Source organism: Vicugna pacos, chromosome 6, assembly GCF_048564905.1.
Source record: "Vicugna pacos chromosome 6, VicPac4, whole genome shotgun sequence".
NCBI classification, from domain to species: Eukaryota; Metazoa; Chordata; class Mammalia; order Artiodactyla; family Camelidae; genus Vicugna; species Vicugna pacos.
In genome coordinates, this window is record NC_132992.1 from 46,434,587 (window position 1) to 46,456,692 (window position 22,106).

Here is a 22,106-nt window from a genome sequence, read left to right on the forward strand (position 1 = left end):
AAAAAAAAAAAAAAAAGAGAGAGACAAGAAAAAAGAAAAAGAGCAAGGGATTTTCCATACCCTGAAACTAATTAGAGAACTTCGAGAACAGTGTGTACTGAGCTCAGAGGACAATCCTGTAGGGTTACTTGGGACCTAGGGATGGTATACATGACTCTTACCTTAAAGGCTGTGGGAGGCACTGGGAAATTTTAAGCAAAGAAGTGATGTTGTGTTTTTTGAGTAAGAAAGATCACTGGTGACCATAAAGAAGGTAAATAAGAGGAGGAGGGACAAGACTGATGAGAGGGAATGCCAATTAGGAGGTTGCTGCATTAAACCAGATCAGAAATCATGAGGCCTGAGTTATGTCATGGCAGTGGGCATGGGAGAGAAGAAGAGTCTGGAGAAATGCTGAGGTATTTCCAGTCATTGGCCATATCAGATCTGAACACCAGCGGCTTACTTTTTGGATGCTGTCTTATTGACTTGCTATCACAATCTTCCCTGAGTCATTCCTGGAGGAAAACCATACCTGAGATGTAATACCATTTGGTGGTCAAACCAACTTCTGCTGGCTTTAAGCATTAGACGATGATAAATAATTGGACTCATTACTTTAGTATTTTAGTGACCCAAAAAGAAAGTTACAGCTGGTATGTAGAAACTAACATGTGTTCCCTTCAAAGAAATAGAAAACAAAGGAAGTAAAATTGCTCTGAGAGTTAAAATATAGAATTGTAAAAGTGCTAAGACAAAGTCACCGTGAAAAGACAGAAATACCTCAAGCCACGAAGTTTGACTGAAACCAGACTAGTATTTTTTTTTCTGCACACCTCGGGTAAAAAAGGTTTGTGTTTATGCTTTAAAATCAGTTGTATGAGGCTGCTACGTATGTCCTGACAACTAAACAGACGATCCATTCTCAGTTTAAGGGTTTGAGATGTTTGATCTGTGGTTAAAAGGAGGGTTAGTTGAGGGAGGAGTTGAGGGCTCTGTTTTTTGCTTAGTCTTCAGAGTTTTTCATGGTTGTCATCCCAAATAAACATAAAATCCAAGTAAAGTCGGTGATTTTGTTATGTAAACCTCAGCTTAAAGGTGAGTCCTAAAAACTCCTCAGTTCACCAGAGATTTCTCCCTCAAAATCCCTCCTTTAGAGAAATTACAGAACAGCCAAATTTATTCAGCTGATAATGCTTGAGACCAGAAATCCGTCCCTTGGGAGGTTCAATAAAATAATGACATGAGTAAGACCTCAGGGACACAGCCAGCTTGCTTTTCCCTCTTGTTTGTCTTCTTTCATGTATAACCTTCTTCAAATGCATAATTTAGTAAAACTAATTGCTCCCTAATTTGTATATTGGCCATGTTTTATGCATACCTCTTTCAGCCCCTTGGAATACAGAAGGTAAAACTGGAGCAGGGAGAAACACTGGAAGCGAACACTTTATTTAAGTCGCTACTACTAGGACCTCAGCATGTATCCTTCCACACTGCACTCCTGGCAAACCACAGAGTAAAGGCAATACGGAAGAAGGAAATTTGTAAAGAGCAGAGTCTGAAGAGTGAGTGATGCCTTCTGTGACGCCAGTGCCAGGCTCCTAAGGTAGCACTTGCTTTTCTTCAGTAAACATGTGGAAGAGAAAGAGCACTTAAATAATTCTGATTCTCGTCAATTCAGGAAGTGATGACTCTTATTAAGCCTCATCAGTGCTGAAGTGCTAAACAGAGCGTTCAGGTTTTAAAAACACCTTGAATACACTAGGAAAGGATAAGGACAAAACACAGCTCAAAAATCTGACTGGTAAGGAATTTACAACTCTGAATATAGCAAAGACTGTGTTAAACCCAGGAGCAGACACAATTCAACCACTCTTTGAATGAAACACATTATAGTTCTATCAAGAAGACTGTATTCATTTCCTATTGCTGTCATAACAAATTACCACAAATTTGGTGACCTAAAGGCACTCAAATTTATTACCACATGTTCTGGAGATGAGAAGTCCAAAATGAGCCTCACTGGGGTAAAAGTGATGTGTCAGCAAAGCCATACTCCTTGTGGGGGCTCTACGGGAGAACTGGTTTCCTGGCCTTTTGCAGTTTCCAGATGCTGCCAACTTTACTTGGCTCAAGGCCCCTTTCCAGCCTAACTGTAGCACTCCCACTTCTGGTTTCATCTTCACATCTCTTTCTCTTGCTCTCCTGCTTCTCCCTTCCCTTATAAGGACTCTTACGGTTACACTAGGCCCCCACCACGATAATCTAGGATAAACTCCCCGTCTTACGACCCTTCACTTAATCATATCTGGAAAGTCCCTTTTGCTGTGTAAAGTAACATTCCAAGGTCTCAGAGCTAGAGACCTGGGCCTTTTTGAACGACCATTATTCGGACTACCAGAAAGGCTACTTCCTGCCTACTTAAATACTAGCCAGTCAGAAATAGACTTCTTGTTGTTACAGTTACTCGTAGACAAAGAGAAATGTTATTGTCATAACCTCAAGCCTCAGCTGATGGCACTTTTCACAATTATTACTGTTAAATTTACATATTTGTCACAGGACACCCCAGAGCTAATTTCTATTTTGTTTTTACGCTTGCACAAAATTCAGCGAGAAGAAAGAGGAAGAATAGGACTTTATTCTAACAAATGCTCAACACTGGTCATCCTTTTTGGAAATGATAAGTGAATTGTAACTTTGGGTTACAAATGTCACGAGACACTGTATCATACCATATTTGGTATAAAATAAGGTAGAAAGTTTGGGGGAAGTACTCTACTTCTAAAATTATCAAATGGAAGCGTACACATAAGGAGATGTTTATAGGCAGAATATAGAGATTCCAATACCCCTGCTACAGTGCATGTGCAAACAGTCAACCTAAGTTATGTGATACAGCAGCCAAACCAGATAGACACTAGCCTCTGTCCCTGGAAGTATTTTCAGATAGCCTCTCTCAGCATGACTTTTTCTTGTTTTCTTACATTCGTAAGATGATTTTTCTCATTTAAATAAACCCCTTAAAAAAATGGTCTCTGGGAAATTATCTTGACTGTGCCAGTTGAGCACAGCTATGTAGGCTTAGCTACGTGAACCTGACATGGACTTGGATAATTACAACAATCAAGTCAGTGGAAACAACCAATTTCTTGTGTTCATCTAGAAACACAACATTCTGAAAATGAAGTCGGAATCGAAATGAGAAAATAATATATTCAAGAAATGTTCTCTGTTGGGGTTAGTATAATTGTTAATAAATATTCTCTTTTCCCTGATCATCAGTTATACCTTTAATTTTGACTGGGATCTCCCAAATGTGACTCTCAGTCTCTAGAGAGATTTTATTTTTATATGACACAATGGTATTTGTATATATTGACCATTTTTGTTTGAAAATAACTAGAAAAGTATGAGAGTGAGTTTTATTACCAACTTCATACAACAACCAACAAGAAGAGACCCAAATAATAATAAAAATAATGATAGTGCTAACTGAATACCTACACATTCCAGGCTCTGAGCTGGCAATTTTAAATGCATGGTTTATTTAACTTTTATAACAATTTTACAAGGTAAGTATCATCATTATCATTTTGCATTTTCAGTTTAGAAAACTGAGGTTTAAGGAAGTGAGGTAAGTTTTCCAGGGTTGCCCAATTGATAAACTGAAGATCTTGTATGGGGACCCACAGTGTGGAGCCAGCACATCCAGCTGCACTGCAGACTATCTCCATTTTAAAGACCAATTTGAAATAGTGAGTAGACACAGAAAGCTTCCCACAAGGATTGAGTTCAAGAGGGTTATCTATTTCAAAAAGAAATTAAAAAGAGAAATAACCCTAATTACCATGTAGTTTAGTCTGACATCATTTTATCTTAATCATTTACTCTCTAGCACTCCTGCAAAGCCCCAGCCACGTGAGGTTTCTGAACATGAGACCCAGTTTACTGACCTCTGACAGCTGAAATTGAAAACCATTACAACTATCTCAGCAAATTAAGCCTTTAATGGGTACTTCTGTCCTATCATTTTTCTTGAGTATATTGATACATTTTTCTAAAGGCCCGTAAAAGGGATAAGAACACTTAATGCCAAAATAATATCATTGGTTAGTAGTGAAACCTTGAGTTCAGTAATCAAATGGGTTTTCCTGTTTTGCCTCAACATTTTCTGAATTTGAGAGGTTGCTTATGTAAAATAAAGATTAATCAACTAATATGTTTTATTATAGTCATTTAAGTTTAATTCCCCCTAGAGGTTTGCATTTTTAAAATTCAATTTGAAAGCTGCCTTTGAATCTCTTTCTCTCTCTCTACATATATATGTGTGTGTGTATATACATATATATGTGTATATGTGTATATTTATATATGCACACACATATATATAAGGTGTCTATATGTACATTTACATATACAAAAATTTATATAACATACATATTGTGAAATATAAAATGTATCATCACTGATATGATTGATGTCAATTTAGGTTTTAAAATAGATCATAGCACTTATCAGTTTTTTTTTAATAATTGTGCCTTGGTAAAAAGTTCCTACCAATGCCTACTAAATAAATTTATGATTTTAAGTTAAGTACTCAAGAGAGGCACATTTTGGCAACTATTTAGAAGTTAAATCCACAACATTTTTACATGATTATTTATTATAAAGCCTTAATAATCTCAAAGATTTCTAACAAAAAACGGTATATGTTACTCACTGTTAAGTTTTTTTCTTCTTTATCTGAAAATAGAAGTCCTTGAAGCAAAAACATTGGTTTGAAATTTTTTTGATCTAAGGATTATTCATTTTACCCCAAAATTTACTCTAGTAGCCGTGTAATTAATGTTTCAAAGAGTACTTGAAATATCACATTTCTGAAAGTTAATTTAGTTTTCAGAAATACGTTCATTTTACAAAATGTTATATTTGTATAGGGAGAATTAGAAACCAAATGTAAAATTCTAATACCACTATGAAGATGTGTTTGATATTCTTCAACATTTAGAGTTATTTATATCTGTCAGTATAAATTCAGTAAAAGATTAAATATATATATGTATAATCACCTATTTAAAAGATCTGTATCTACATTCATTACATAAAATATGATACAGAGTGTCCTGGATTCATATTCAGTTTCTTGGAATCATATTTAGTTTCCTTTAGATATGAAGGAAATAAATTGACCTTCAGTATCCTGGGGATGGGTCCAGGACCCCCACGCAGATAACAAAATTTACAATGCTAAAGTCCCTTATGTAAAATGTCATAGTATTTGCACACATCCTCCTATACTTTAAATCATCTCTAGATTACTTACAATACCAAATAAAATGTAAATACTCTGTAAATAATTATAAACACAATGTAAATACTATGTAGATAGTTGCCAGAGGACGGCAACTTAAAGTTTTGCTTTTTGGAACTTTCTGGGCTTTTTTTTGGTGGGGGCTTATTTTTGATCTGCAGTTGGTTGAATCCCTGATTGGGGAACCCAAGGATACAGAGGACCAGCTGTATTCCCAAGACCAAAAACATGATGATGATGGTGATGGAAATAATGATAAAGGCAATAACATGTACTAGTCTCAGAATGGTGGTCAGCTCCTTCCAAGAGTGTGAAAAAGTAGAAATATTTTCTTTAGAAATTGGAGAATTATAGAGAAAAAAATGAATCAGATTTATTTCTTTCTAAAAGGTCTGTTAAAAAATAAAGATACATTATTTATAATTGTACTAGTCAGGAAATTATCACAGTATAAAAATAATTCTAATGTTCTGCCTTATTCCTTTAAACATTTAGCTACTATAGTAAGAAGAAATTATTTCCTTGCATATTATCACATGTTAATCTAGAAAAATAGAGAGCAAAATTGCCTTTTGCAACATTAATGCTTTAAAACCTCTTTGTGATGATGGGGATGACAAATTTTCTCCACCTTCTACAGACAATATCAAGATAAACATATTTTCAATGTTTGTTATGATTTTGTTGTCTTAAAAATGGCTTTGATAAAGAATTCATCCTGGAGGCGGAGGGTATATTTCAAGCTAAGCATGCACACAGTCCTGTGTTTAATCCACGGTACCTCCTCTAAAAATAAAAACAAATAAATAAATTACCTCCCCCTTGGGGGGAGGGAGATGGAAGAAAAAAAAAAAAAAAACAGAGAATTCATCCTGTTCAGAAACTATGTCAGCAGGAATCATTTAAGAGTATTCATTCTCAAAACCAAAATCATTTTTTTGGTACTTCATTTCCAAAATTTAATTGACCTAAAATCAACAACTTTATGGAGTTGGTCAACTCTCATAGAGTTTCTAATGAGTTAACTTGGTAATTTTTTTTTTTTTTTTTTGGCAGGGGGAGATACGTTTACCGAGCATGTAAGTATTTAGTGAGAATACTACTGATGGAATTTTTCATTACTATGTGGTAACTTTATTTACCTGCTCTAAAATACATTCGTTTACACTTGGCTCAATATGGTAAATTAAGCTGGCCTGGAAAGACCATTTTTTAACTCCAGACTTCTTTTAAAAGTGCTTCAAAAAAAACCACTTCTAAGAAATTAAATACTAGCTTTATCCGCTTCTTTATGTTGAAAGATAATAGTTTTCCTCACTTTATTTTTAGTATGAGTGGATATTTGAGGATTATCTATGTTAACAATTGCTCAGGACATCACACCACAGTCAGTGTCTCTCTGTTCTCAAGCTACTTTTCTAGAAGTCTCGGTGTTACCCTCATACTGACTTTACCTACACAATTACATGTTTAATATTTAACTAAAGTATATTGAGATGCAACTACGTGCTAGCCAGTGTACTAGGATTTTATTGAGTTATTACTGCACTTAACCCTTGCTGACCCACACCTAACAACTCTGATTCAAATGCAGATCTGACTGGCAAAATCTGAGGCTCTTAACTAATTTTTGTCTCGTACGTTTTCTTGTTAGTTAACTAAAGTGTGTGATAATGGGTTATAGACACATCATCACATAAGCAATTTATTTCATTTTGTATGGATGAGTTTCTCTCAAGTAATAAAAATATTTCCTTGTGGAAAACAACTGGACCAAGTACTTTAAAGTCGACCTTTCAAAGAGTAGACTCTTGGATACAAGATTTGGGTTGACATTGCTTAGATGACACTCAGTGCATACAAATATATCGAGTCAGGATTTCTAGGACCTTTTTTTTTTTTATTCAAGAACAAGTTTACTATTCTCTTGGACTTAGTTTCCTAGCCTCAGGAAATCAAATAATAGAGAATTTTGACAGTCCAATCTAGGATTCCTTATGAAAACTTCCAGATCAAGGTTAATGTTGTGGACTTTGTAATTGTTCAATACTGTACAACTCTAGAATTTGCAAAGCAAACTTCAGGAGACCTATAGAGTAAATTAACACTCTTTCTGTACCTGTGTAATTAATCAAGCCAAATCTAATGTGACCAGCCTTACTTTGTGATCGAGTTACGTTTCTTTGGGATTATTATCATAAGTTGAAGAAGAGTAGATTGTGAAGGACTCTGAAACGTGGAAAGTAAGCCTAGTAGGTGTACGGTCCAGATCACCCTTTCTTTATCTCTGCATATCATTGTCTTAGCCTATTTTATAACTCTATAATGTAGCAAGTTAATAATAATGCAAAGTATTCTTGATTATAGAACTTCAAATTAATTGTATCTTGTGAAATACAATTGATTATTGCCCTGTGGATAGCCATTTAACATTTATTTGTACATTTATTTCAAAATTTCCTATTTCTAATACAATTTCTTCTTGTCAAATTCTTCTTTGTACTAGCTGTATGTAATTATTATCAGTTCCCTTCTTAACAAATAAAATAAAATCTTTGGCATATGTTCATTTTATATATGTACAAGAACTACAATTATATACTATTTTAACAGTTTTCCTTAGTGAACTAAATGTATGCAAGTAAAAATTATAAATTAGACATGATATTTTAAATATGAGTTTATTTATTATTATAAAACTTCTATTTTACTCAAACACACAAAGAATCAGCTCATATGCTACTGACAGTGTTTAGCCTACCTAATGAGTAATCCTCGATATTTCAAAAATAGTCACTTCTGCAACAAAACCAAGTCTCAAAGGTCAGACGGATGAAGGCATCTGTTGGGGTGATATAATCCTTAATATCAAGAGAATGGTTTCTTAAATGGAATAAAACAAAGCTGTAAAAAATGCAAACAGGCAGAAGAGAACCCTGTTATTTTATTTTATTTTATTTTATTTTATTTTATTTTATTTTATTTTATTTTATTTCAATTTCATCTTCACTATCATTTTCATTTTCTGTTTTTATTGTAAGAGGAAGATCAGGCCAGAAAGTCTGAAAAGGTAGTTAGTTAGAAGGTCATTCTACTCAGTACAAAGCTCTAGTTTCCCTGGAATTACTGCAAAGATGCTTTGAGGTTTCCAGAGCTAATTAAATATGCTAAGAAGCAAATTAACACTTTCTCTCTAATAAACTGCAAACACATAGTTAAGTCTCCTTAATAATGCTCCAAAGCCCCCCAAACAGCTGGAGCAAACCCAAACAGATTGAAGGAGACAAAGCAGGAAATGCAAAATAAAGGCAAAATGCCTGGGGAATGTGGCTGACTTAAGAGGGCCCCGAATAGGAGAAAGTTAAAGGTCCATTCAGAATGAGAGTGTGAAGAAGCTGGACTAGAAAAAACAGAAATTAACAGAAATAAAAATTTAGTAACGGAGTCTCTCTTTGGGTATTTGATAGACAGATAACCAGTTTGTTAACTTGCATCACTATAATTGTTACTATAAGTTTTTTCATTGTTACCCTAACTGCCCATTTGTAATTCTCTCCATCTAAGTCATCTCTCTTGCTTTTGATTTTCTAGCATCCAGCAGAGCACAAGACCAGAACAGAGCACCAAGGTTTAATAAATAAGTGGATGAGTAAGTTAAATTAAAGAATGAATATATTGATGAAGAGAAATGCGTTAGGAGAAGCTTAGAAATACCATGAAAATATTTACAATTTAATTAAAAATAAAATACTTTAATTTGCAGTAAGTCATTCATTTATATAAAAGTGAGCTTATTTGTATGTCTCCTTTTCCTGTCATCTGTTTTTCAGAGTCGTGGATTTTTTCTTTACACAATATACAGATCATATCCTTCTCTCATTCAGAAATCACCAATGGTCTTTTATGATTGTCAATCTAACACTGAGACTTGAGCCCACCACCAATTCCCCAGTCCTATTCATCTTCTGTCTTGCTCACTTTCACTCCACTCACTTACTTGGCTTTAGCCCACTAGCCACCCTGTGTGTCTCTGGGTCATAAGACTCTTTTTTGCCTCAAAGTCTTTGATTTTGCTTTTTCTTCCACATGGAATTATCATCTTCCCTGAGTTTACTCAGAACTCTGATTAAATACCAATTTATTAGAAAGATCCTCCCCAAGCACACATAAAAGACCACCGTCCATCACTATCCATTTACCTTGCTCTATTTTTCTTCATAGCAGTAATCCACTACCTGAAATGATCTTTTATATTAATGTGTTTGTTACGGAAACGACAGGCCAGTCAAGAAACAAGCACCACTCAGAGGGTGGGAGTACTCAGATGTATTACGCTGGCGGGCTCAGAGGGGCTTCTGCTCCGAAGCTCTGAGCACCTTCAAGATGTGCACATGAGGTTTTATAGGGTAAAGTACAAGCTTGGGGTATTCGGCCAATAGGCACGGAACAGCTTTAGCAGCAGCATCATCACAAAAGTGGAGGCGGGGAGGCAGCAAACCAATATTCCAAAGCCAGATATGTATCTTTGAAAATCCAGCTGGCTAGCAAAAAAACATAAACAGCAAGCCAACACTAATTAACCTAGATTTACAAGTTAGTCCAGCAGAACTCAGATCAGTATTCCAATACTTAGATTTGTGAGTTATCTTGTTAGACCAGCCCAGCCTCTCCTTCCCATTCCCAGACTTATGAGTTATCTTTTTAGACCAACCCAGCTTTTCCTTCACATGTTTACTGTCCCCTCCTGCCAAAAATGAGCTCTCATTTGTTCTGTTCACCTCTTTATTCCCAGGGTATAGAGCATGCCTAAAAAAAATACTACATAAACAATATATAGTATTTTTTAATTAATTAAAATTTAGCTGTAGATATCTATGTATACATATAGATAAATGTACACTTTGTAAGTAATAATGTCTATAGATGGTAAGATTCAACATCGTAAAAGTTTAATTTGTAAGTTTCATGTGGTAATCAGGAGTTAGTTGGTTTTTCAAATCAATTAATAAATTCAATAAAATTCCACCATACACACACACATACAGACACAAAGCAAAGATCTTTTGAAGTTGACAACTGATTCTAAATTCTACATAGAAGATTAAGTGTACATAAGTAGTTAAAAACAATTTTGAAAAAGAACAAAAAGTGTCATATATATCAAGATATGTTATATTTAATTGTATCAAATTTAAACTGATTACATCAAGGTAAATGTTGATGCAGAAACAGAAAAGTAGATTTTGAAGCAGAACATAAGGTCTAGGAAAACATCAGAGCCAGAGTTAGACAAACTTTGAGGTTTGAGGGTGCAGCTCCCAGAAAATTGTCCTCACTTCTGACACCAACTCCAAGTTTGAGGTTTTACCAAAACTACCCTCCATTTAGGTAATTTACTGGAGATTTCAAAGAACTTACCAAAAGCTATTATACTCACAGTTACAGAGTTTTTTATAGGGAGAGGATACAAACTAAAGCCAGTCAAAGGAAAAAGTGTATCTAGCAGAGTCTAGGAGGGTGTTCGAATGTGGAACTGCAGGTCAATCTTTCCTAATACGGTCATGAAAGACATTATCTCCTCCTGGCCAGGATGTGTGACAATACTCACAAAGTATTGCCAACCAAGGAAGCTCATGTGAGCTGAGGTGTCTGGGGATTTTGAGTACTCATTATGTAAACACTGTTGATAAACTGACTGCCCACGGATTGAACTCAGTCTCCTGCAGTCCCCCACCCCTGAGGAGTTATCAAATACGATCAGAGCATCCAGCATGAACAACAAAGGCACTCCTATCACTGGAGAAATCCCAAGGGTTTAGTGGTTACTTCCCTGGAGACTAGGACTAAAGACAAAGTCTCTGTGGTCAAGGCTAAATTCTTTACTGCAAAATGTTAGGTAGTTAGATAATTGAGGGCACCAGGCAAATAGGTGGAGGAGAGGGATGATGGTCCAGAAGATGACCTCCAGCATAAAAGGACTTTACTTCTAAATGAATGCCAGCAAGAAACCGGTTAGAAACTGATAGCCACAGCTGCGCAGTAGCAGAAAGGACTTAACCAGACACGACCCAATGTTCATGGTATTATAATTAACATTACAGTTTAGGCAACCCTTCCCATGGGTTTTTCTGTGTACACCACGGGTAAGGACATGCACAAAGGGGCTGAACACGACTAAGCACTCCAGGGACAAGAGCTGTCAGTCAATCAGAAGACAACCTCTAAAGTGAAGGTACAAGGGAAAGGGGAGAGAAAGCCCACCGTGACTCCTCCTTGAATCAGCCCATCTCCTGCTCTTAGAGACTTACTCTTCTTTTCCTAAAGAAATCTTTTAAAATCTCTTTGCTACACAACACTTTCTATCTTGTGTCTGTAAATCTTATCTTCTGAGTAAGACAAAAATTGGTTTTTTTTTTTCCCATTTCCCTTTTGAGTAACACAGAGACCTGTGTATCCATGGATATTTGGCATAGGACAGGCTGGGATTATTTGGGGGAAAACAGTTATACAGAACATCATGTTTTAAAAAATCGACTTTTCATAGGGGTAAAAATAAAACTAGATCACTGCTAAAAGTAAATTCCAGATGGATCAAAGGCCTAAATGTGAATAACAAAACTCTTAACAATTAAAAGAAAATAAAGTAAAACAGCTTTATGACCTTGGAGTAGTGAAGTTTTTCCTAATAAAGAAAAGGAATGCACATACTATACAGGAAATAACAGAGAAATTGGGCTACAAGAAAATTTTAAACTTCTGGACAGAAAAGCTTCCATAAAAAAATGTTAATAGACAAACAACAGTCTGGGAAAATACATTTGCTACCCACATAGGTGAGATCAATTTTCAGAACCCCAACACATCAATAAAGAAAAGAAAAACAGTGGAAAAATGTGTAAATAATATAGACAAGAGGTTCATAGAAGAGGAAATGTGAATAACTCCTGATTTTAAATAAACACATTTATAACAAAATCATGATTGCTAATCCTTCAGCTTTAAATAAACATATTTATAACAAAATCATGATTGCTAATCCTACTAGCTATATTATTGTCAAAGAAGGTACCAGACCCTACCCACATACCGAGTCAAAGCTCACTTGTAGCAGAAGGATACCGTTTTTTCAGTCTGTGTCCTACAGACCCTTTCTCAAAGCTCTATAGTTCAGCCCCACAGGCTTAATTAGCCGACAGTTTAAGTTCAACTTTTTGGGTTAATTAGCTGGTAGTTGAAATTACTTACTGACTTCTACTTCAACTAGAATTTATCACACGTTTGTGTATTCCCTGACACAAAGTACTTTCACAAGGACAATTAAAAAAAAAAAACCCCAAAAACAAAAACCCACCATTCACTCTGTTAGTTTTAGAAGTGAAGTTCTGAGTATAACGGAAATTTGTGCAAAAGTGTTCATCTCATCCCTTCTAAAAGTTCTACTGAATTACCAATTGAATATTGAAATTAGGAAAAATCTTTATTCTAGAAAACAGAAGTGGGCAGCAATCTTTTGCTGGAAGAATCAAATAATTTAAGCTGTATATATATGTATATAGTATATTAAGCATAATGAAGGAAGGGTGCTTAAATGTAACTCTCTATCTGTGAAGGAATGGCTTACCTATGTATTAAATGGAAGAGATCATACTTTCACAAAATCTCAATACTTCCTCCCAACCTGAAAAACAAGTAAAATGTGGGGCAGTACGAAGGTGCATTTGGGAAGAACCAGTTACTCTAGAAAGGGAATCATAGGTTAAAGGCCAGTGGATTAGATGGATATGTCAAGCACAGAACCTTACTATTGCAGACCTCCAATGAGGGAGGCTATGGTAGGCAACCAACTGCTTATTACCACTTGAAATGGAGAAAGAACATTTCCTCAATGCTAAGCGGTCTAGTTGCCTCCCCTTGGGTACATTCTTTCTCAGCTGGGGCTGCTATTAGTGCTGAACCAGCAAAGTCATAGAAGAACAAAGCTAGCCTCTTTTCCCCTTCATTGGAGCCCTTTCTCCTTCACTGATTTGGATTTACAAACTTTTTATTTCCATTCTGGAAAAGCCTAGTCTTTCCACTGTAAGTATGAGTAGGAAAAATATATTTAAATTTGTGTCTATACAAATAAGTTCTTTCCTATGTAACAGAATTATTGCAAAGTTGTAGGAGAGGATTGTATAAAATATTTAACTTGTACTCTCAACAAGATAAGAAGGAAGGCAGAGCAGAGGGTATATAGCTCAGTGGTAGAGTGCGTGCTTAGCATGTATGAAGTCCTAGGTTCAATCCCTAGTACCTCCGTTTAAATAAGTAAGTAGTCTAATTACCTACCCCCTCAAAAAAAAAAAAAAGATAAAAGGGCATGTCATCTATGGTACTAGCATTCAAATTTGTTAAGAATTTAGGAAAGAATTGCTAAATCAAGAAAGGTTATTTTGCATGTTGCCCACATTCATTGGTGAATATACAAATAGTAATGGTGATACCTCAATATATTCTGCTATGAATTTTTAATTTCATGGGTTAAAAAAAAAAAACTGTGAAAACCCAGAGAAACAAAAACCAAAAAAACAATGATTTTTGCCCTCATTCTTCTCAACAAGTATAAAGGTCACAATAAAGAAGAGTGCATAATAATAAAACAACCTTAGTAATAATCCCTTGCCTCTGTTAACCAGCTCTTAACAGATCTGGTTAACATCTTAACCAGATTCTCTTAACCAGCTCCGAAGATCCCCATAGATCAGGGATCCCTCACTGCCATTCACCTCTATACCTATTCAAGTAATTACACCCACATTGCTCCTGACAGTTAAGTGCTTCCACTAAGCCCCAACAATCCTAGAATTCTATTATCCCTATTACTAAGAATCTCAACTCTTCAGAATCATTTCCTACCATCACCTTGGTCTACAGAGGACAATAACCGAGCTTCTCAATAACAGTCGTACCTCTTTCATCAGGGCATTCCGCATTGACCTGCTAAGAGGAGTATTCCGCACTCCTGTGGAATATAATCAGCTGAGGAGTTTTGGGTCCAATGCAACATATCCATTCTAGCATGCCGACTCTGATCATTTTACCCCTTCTTCTAAAGTCTGTCATTTCATGTGTGCCATCACTTTTATAAAGCCTCCAAGATCCATCCAAGCTGTATGTTAGAACAGTCTCCCGGTTCCTTGCTAGGATTTAAATCCTGTATCAGAGGAAAGAGTTCCCATAGGAGCAAACTCACAACTTGGGGAAAAATTCAACATAACCCAGCTGGGCTCACAAATAAACAAAATCCCTCTCCTTTATCTAGTTTTTTTTCCCCCCTATTTGATCCAGGCCTCTGAAGATCCATTCTCAAATTCTCAGACATAATCTCACAGTTCCTACCGCTAAGGTTAGTTAGATCCTACAGCTATTTTACACATAACACTCTCTTGATTTAACAGGCCCGTAAGTACTCCACTTGAATTCTGCTGCAATTTTCCCCAATTGTGGGAATTTGCAGGTTCAAGGGTTTTAATTGCATAGATACAGCATACCGATCCCAAATCTCACAGCTGACCACTTGCCTCTTAGGGCCCTGACTTGCCAAGTCTAAATAATAAGGCTTCTTTGAAATTCAGCCACTCCTAAAATTAATATTCAGCCAGATGCTGAGAGGAGTCTCTTGCAGTGCTGCCAAGGAGGCCCCTCTCACTCTCATATTTCACGTGAAGATGTACAAACTGCAATAATGTGGTATGATCCAATAACAAAATACGAGTGCAAACTAAAGTACTGCTAACATATATGATTGGCACAAACATAGGCAAAAGGAACTCATATGTATTGCTTTTATAAACTATATATTGAGAATGTAAATTGGTATATTCACATTCATGGAATAGAAACATGGGATTAACATGATAAATTAGATTTCTGTTCAGCAAATATTTATTTCCCCCTTTCCCTCCAACCTCTGTAGAAGGAGCATGTTTCACCATAACTTTGATATTGGGTTTGGCCAGTGATTTGCAATAGTCAATGAGAGATTAGCAAATGTGACATGAGTGGAGACCTCAAATACATTTGTCCTCTAGGGTTCCTTCCTTGTATTATAAGAAGAATATGTGTAAGGTAGTTACTGGTCCAAGGAGGAGAAAAGAAATGTGGGGTCTTTGGCCTAACCCTTGGCTCAGAGTAAAGCTCCGCCAAACACAGCCTAGATCAGCTGAAGAGCCACCAACTTGCAGACAAGTGAAAAATAAGTATCTTGTGTCCTTATGTCACTGAATTCTGCAGTGATTTGTTCCACCTCGTTATTGTGGAAATGAGTGATTAATAAAACTTAAGTGGGATATGTGCACACTACAAGGCCTGGAAGACCATTTATGTCAATTGTAGACAAACCCCCAACACATGTGTATAAGGGCATGTGTAAAATAATGCTCATGGCAGTGCTATTTGTTCTGCAGAACCTGCCTCACCTGCAAGTTTAACATTCTTCATGCTGTATCGCCTTTTGAAACATGTGAGCCAGCCAGAAGGGTTTATCATTTTTCTGACCCTGGGTAATGTGACCATAAATTTCTTCGGCTTGCAGCCTCACAACAGTGCCGTCCAGTACACTTTTTAAAAATGGGTCACCACCTCATGAATCCATAAATTTAGCCACATTTCAATCTTTTCCATTGCTTCATAACACGTTGTAGATGTTACTTTAGTAATTGTCAAAGTGGTCTCAAGTACAATCAGTGAATTTCCTCTTCCCTTTTCTTGATATACTGTATTTTTGATTCATTAACATTGAGGTATGGCCTGCAGCACTGTAACTCACTTCTGAATGAAAGCTATCAAACACACATATTTTCTCCATGAGGCATATCACAGCCTTCTTGCACTTGGGAACACTAGACAGCATTTCCGTACTACACTGGGAGCTGCTTTAAATAGCACACTCACCAAAAATGGAAAAAGAAACAATATTTAAAAAACAAAAGTGGCACTAAGTAAACTACCAAAAGGACACTTGTTTATAGTATGAGAACCGAAACAAGAAGGTAGAGCATCGCCTTGTTCAACCGCAGCTGGAAACAAGCACATCAGGCAGCTGAGATGTTGTGTGACTCTGTACAAGTCTATGAGTGACCATGAAAGTGCTGTGAGTACTCATTTTGGCATTACAAATACATGTTAGTGTGTAGGCGAATCTGCAAATACGCACACCACGTACAAAGAGTGGCTAAATTTAGTTTTAGTAAAATGTAAAAATATGTATGGGAACGATATGCACCAAATCAGGACAGCTCGTACGTCTTGCAAGAAAGAGACAAAAAATGCCTATGTGGGTCTTATTTTTATCTTTAATATTTTATTTTTAATAGAAAAAAAGATTTTAAACAAGTATTGCAAAATGCTGGTGTCTCTGTAGTCTCCAATAAGTATAACTGCCTCTAAGTTTTGGAATATTTGAAATGGTTTCTAACTTTATATATTAAATTTTAAGTATATTTACAAATTCTCTTTGAAGGAAAAAAAATCATGGGAACTGAGAACTCAAGCTAGGCGATTCATCTTAGCACAGAGGGCAGATCCTGAGGTATCAGCTGGTCGAAGCACAAATCTGGTACATGGAGCCCCAGAGGTGCAGGTCTCCACTGGTTCCTGAAAGGGCCTCTTACCCTACATTTAGAAACCATTCCACTGCTGTAGTTTTCAAAGAATACTTTGATTGTGGGCTACTAATATTTTCAATGTTCAGTTGACTTAAAAACTTAAATCCTTTAAAGCATCCTGAGAAGGCAAGTAAGCAAGCTCTGAATTCCTGACACATGTTGTCACGCCCATCTCCTACAGTCTGGACCAATTCCAAAACGGTGATCCTCTCCTCCATATAAAACATTGACTTGTTTCTGTCCTGAATATTCCACCCAAATAGAATGTCAGCTATCTTCCTGGTCCGGGGGTAACCTGGAACTGCTGGTTGAATACTCTGACTGAAGAACAGGATAGCTTTAGCTACTGCTTTTCTGTACAGATTACTGTTATGTTTACCTATGAACTCCCCCAGGAATCACAGCTTATTTTTGACCGTACATATTGACCCTTTCTAGATCTTGGTCATTGTAGCTAGAAATAATATTTATAGCTCAATCTGCATAAGTTCAAAAAAGATGATGATTATTGTCAACACTCAGAAACTGTATCGTAGTACTGTAATGCAGAATCAGATTTGATAGGAACATTGCTTAGGTGGAACAGCTAGAAATTTCACGAGGTGCAAATAGTTTCTTATTCTCTCCTTGTTTTCTTAAAAATTACTTATTCACCATCTTTTGCATAATTTGTATAAAGCTCTCCTGTTATAGGTAACAGATCAATCTATAGTCATTGACATGCAGGTCATTATGTACAGATAATTGTACAGTTAAGTCAAGCTTTTTTCCTGAATCCTGGGAGATGACCTCTAAATCCTTGGAATTTCTCTAGTGATAGAAGTGCCTTTTCCTTCATGGTGGGCCCCTCCAACCACACCTGATACTTTATGCTAATGGGATGACTCAGCCAGCCTCATTTGATAGTCTTAGGATAGAACCTGGCCATACCAGAGTAACCAATTGAGTGACTTAGGGTGAGAACTCTGGGTTGTGTGATATCATCTCACCTCTGGGGAGTGAGAGGGTTAGAGAATGAATTCAACTATGTGGGCAATTAATCAATCAAGCATGCCTCAGGAAAAAAAAAAATCACTAAAACTCAGGAGAATCAGCTTCCTGACCCTGCTGATGATACTTCGGATGTTTCATTACTTACAAATACCAATGGTAGTAAACCCTGAGGATAAAGAAAGCTTTGTGTTTGGAAACTTCCTAAACTCTGCCCTATCCATCTCTTCACTTAGCTGATTTTAATGTATATTTTTCCATGAGTGTAATCATTTTTAGAGAGTTCTCTGAGACTTTCTAGTGAATTACTGAAATTGAGCATGGTTTTAGGAAACTCCAGAACTTCTATCTTGGGCAGACTAGAGGACTGTGTCCTTAACCTTAAAATCTAGCTAACTTGTGTAATAAAAAATACATATTTTCTAGAAGTAGAAGCAAACTGAAAACTAACAATTTCTTTTCTAACAATTGATAGAAAAAGGTTACAGATAAATCATTTCAAAAACAAAATAAATCTTGTTACATATTTTAAAATATTTAATGGGTTAATAAATACCACATTCTGTTATAGTAAGATAGATCATTTGCTTGGTGTGTGTTCCCAAAAGTACACCTGGAATTGTTGTTTGTAAAATAATATTGTCCAAAGTGATACACTCTCTAAATGATACTTTATGCAGATTTTTTTAGGCTCGGGTGGGACTGGATTACCATGACTAAAAAATCTTTCTGGACAAAACCATTTCAACAATGTTGAGTGGAAAGCAATTTTAGAGTATCAATTGGTCATCCTTTTATAAACTGGAACAGAGTTGAAATAATTATATAACTAGAATCAAGGTACTTTCTATTACTAAGCTCACCCAAGACCAAAAGAAGAAACTATTGTGATACCTGTATTAGTAAGGTGTCTTGTCTTCCATTAAAAACAAGACAAAACAAATATAATAACAACCTACTTTCAGCTTGTTTGTTCAAGTATACATACCTGTATAATCAGTAACACAGAATAACTCTTTCCAGGTATCTGTTAGTGATTGTGCTATTGAGCTTCCCAACAATCAAATAAAATCTCAGTTAGTGGAAACAATATTCATGCTATATAATATATACATCATATCTGCCTTTTTGGTATTCTAAAATACATCCTAGATCAAGTCATACCCACAAAGCATAGGACACTGTGACATTGACCACTCATTCTCTGCTAATCATTCTAACCAATTACGAAAAAAAAAAAAAGAAAACACTTGATTTTTATGTGGACACATCACACTGACCAAAATCAATACTGCATTTTCTATTCCCTTGTCTCTAGGTGTGCCTACAGGATAGAGGCTTTCTTAGTGATAGCCTTAGAAGAAGGAAACAGTTACCTTGGCATCTAAGGATACAACCCTGGAGTCAAAGATGGGAATAACATGGTACCATCTCGCCCAAACCTTTTTTTAATCAGATGGCCTCCAAACAGCCACTACTATTTTGAGGAAGAGGAAGGACTAGAATGGAAGAGAATGGATGGAGCACAATCAATTAAAAAAAAAAATCACAGTTTTCAGAATCAAACACTATCTAGGCAAGATCTCTAGCTTTGCTTATTTACATATAGTCCTAAAACTTAAGTATTTAGAGAATTACTGACAGAGAACCAGTCTTGGCTTGCAAAAGACAGTAATTGATCAACTACAATTGTAGCAGCACTCCACACCTCCTCCCCTCACACATACCAGCTGCATCACCAGGATGCTGGCTCTGAAACTGCATAATATTCAAAAAGACCATTCTTGACAATGTTCATTTAAGATATGGCCAAAGAAGAAAACAGTCAAAGAAAAACTTCCCAGAGAACTATGGGTTGCCAAGTGGACTAACCAAAGAAATTGTACCTTATAATTTACATACAATTTACATACAGTAAGTTTTGATCATTGCTATGGACTTATAATTGCCATGTATTTCTCATTTTCCCCAAGTGAGAATCTCATGCTTATTTTGTGTGTATGCCAGGGTGGGAAAACTATGACCGACAGGCCACATCCAGTTTGCCTGTTTGCGTAAGTAAAGTTTTATTATGGCACAGCCATGCCCATCCGTTTTTATATCTGGTTGCTTTCACACTTCAGTGGCAGCTGATCAGTTGTAATGGAGACAGTATGGTCTACAAAGCTGAAAATACATACTATCTGGCCCTTTTCAAAAAGTTTGCTGACCCCTGGTCTATGTCATCATTTTCCATTGAGCCTGCTAAGAGCAAATGCCTTGTTTCCAGGCTAAGGATAACTATATTACACTTAAGGATATAGATGACATATCTGCTAGAGATACTGGGCTTTAAGCTGGGTGTAGTATACAAACAGAACTTTGCATTTCAGAAGGTATGACACAGAAGGAAGTGCATGGGGAGTTGGGTGTTCAAAGGGACCAACTGTTCAGAAAAAATGTCAGTTCTTTTTCTCTTTCCTGTAGAAAGTAGAAACTTAGTTAAATCTGCATGTTTTTGGCCCTCTGAAAAATAGAGTTTTCTTTAACTGTCCTTTTTAATAATACCTGCTTATATTAAAGATCTTTTGTAAGAAATAATCATATGAGATTTTTAATTGGATCTATTATAAAGATATTGTTGAGGTTGTTCATTCATTATGTCATTATCAGAGTACGCATTCATGTCTCACTATATAGATTTTTTAAAAGTTTCTGCTGTATAGCACAGGGAACTATGTTCAACATCTTATAATAACATTTAATGAAAAAGAATATGAAAATGAATATATGTATGCATATGCATAACTGGGACATTGTGCTATACACCAGAAATTGACACATTATAACTGATAGTACTTCAATTAAAAAAAAAAAAGGATCTATAATTTAAACATACACCTAACCCTAGAAATCATACTTTTTCCTACTTTGTCATGTTGCTTTCCTTAGGACTTAAGTTGGTAATAGAGTAATATTTTTCTAACGTCTAGATAAAATTAAATTAAAAATTGAAACAAGCCTGAGGATGCAGTTCTAAAGACTTAAAGAGTCTCATTTTAATGGCTGACAATGTTGAAGAGATTAGTATGTATTTTGGGGGCTCTAAAAACCTTTAGGATAACTTAGGTAACAAATTGGTGGATTTAGAAAATTGAAAAACACTTCAGAAGTCCATGACATGTAATCATTTTTAATATTGCTAAAACTGCTGGAATACATGACTAATCAGGTTAATTTGGGATAGAGGCCCTTTAGCAGACAGGGAAGCCTGCCCTACCATCCAGGATCCAGCTTTCAACTCAGTTTCCTTGTTCTCTTCTGATCTCTATGCAAGCAGTAACTCATGAAAATAAAAATAAAATCTTATTTTCATGGGCTAAAAAGAAAACAATAATGTTTGAATATAAACCTAAGAGGCCTAAAATGTTACTTAATCAGAGAAAAAGTTTTAATAGAGAATAGAATAGCAAATTCTCAAAGGATCCAGATCTATGCATTCAAAATCATTATTACATATATTCCCTCAGTAAAAATTGTTTATGGAGTTTTACCCTCGCTGCAAAAGTTGCCTAATAAGAGTGACAGAACTTAAGTGAATTTTTTGAAAGCAGGCACTTGATCCTTTGAAGTGATATAGTCTCAAGAAACATGGGACTATTTCAAAGAGTTCCTTGCATCTGTGAAAGTATGAGAAAGAAGAGAGACAGCATTAGTGTCTCTTTCTGAGAAATCTGCGTTTAGGGTGGGGAATTAGGGGGGTCCCATAAAGGAAGGGGTTTAAGCAGGAATAAGAGTTCAACACTGATGAAATTCACCTAGTTTTACAACAGAATGTCTAGGAAAGTTAAAGGCGGCAAAGCACACACTGACACCTAGGTTTTGGCGATGTGGAATGCTTGAGCAATGCCTGTTCCACGATCATGTTAATCTCATTTTGAAACAGAAAAAGAAAAAGAAAAATCTCATTCTCCCATTTAGACAGTCTATTCAAAGATTCACCCATTTACATCATGGCACGATTTATCATTCAACATAATTTCACAACTATATGTGTGCTTAAGTGGTAATTCACAAACGTGAGGTCTTAAAAAAGAAAGATTATGAGTGATTTCCTTATGAACGTCAGGATGCTACTCAGGTTTATTTGGTGAACCTACTTAAACTGAAATGATCCCTAGCTAACTGACATCTTCTCC

At 35.9% G+C, this 22,106-nt stretch overlaps 1 long non-coding RNA gene across 2 annotated transcripts in view; it reads right to left on the reverse strand.

The window, feature by feature from the left end:
- Positions 1-22,106, reverse strand: part of LOC116280954 (uncharacterized) — a 205,990-nt gene that overhangs the window by 150,846 nt on the left and 33,038 nt on the right. The gene's annotated exons all lie outside the window — the stretch shown is intronic.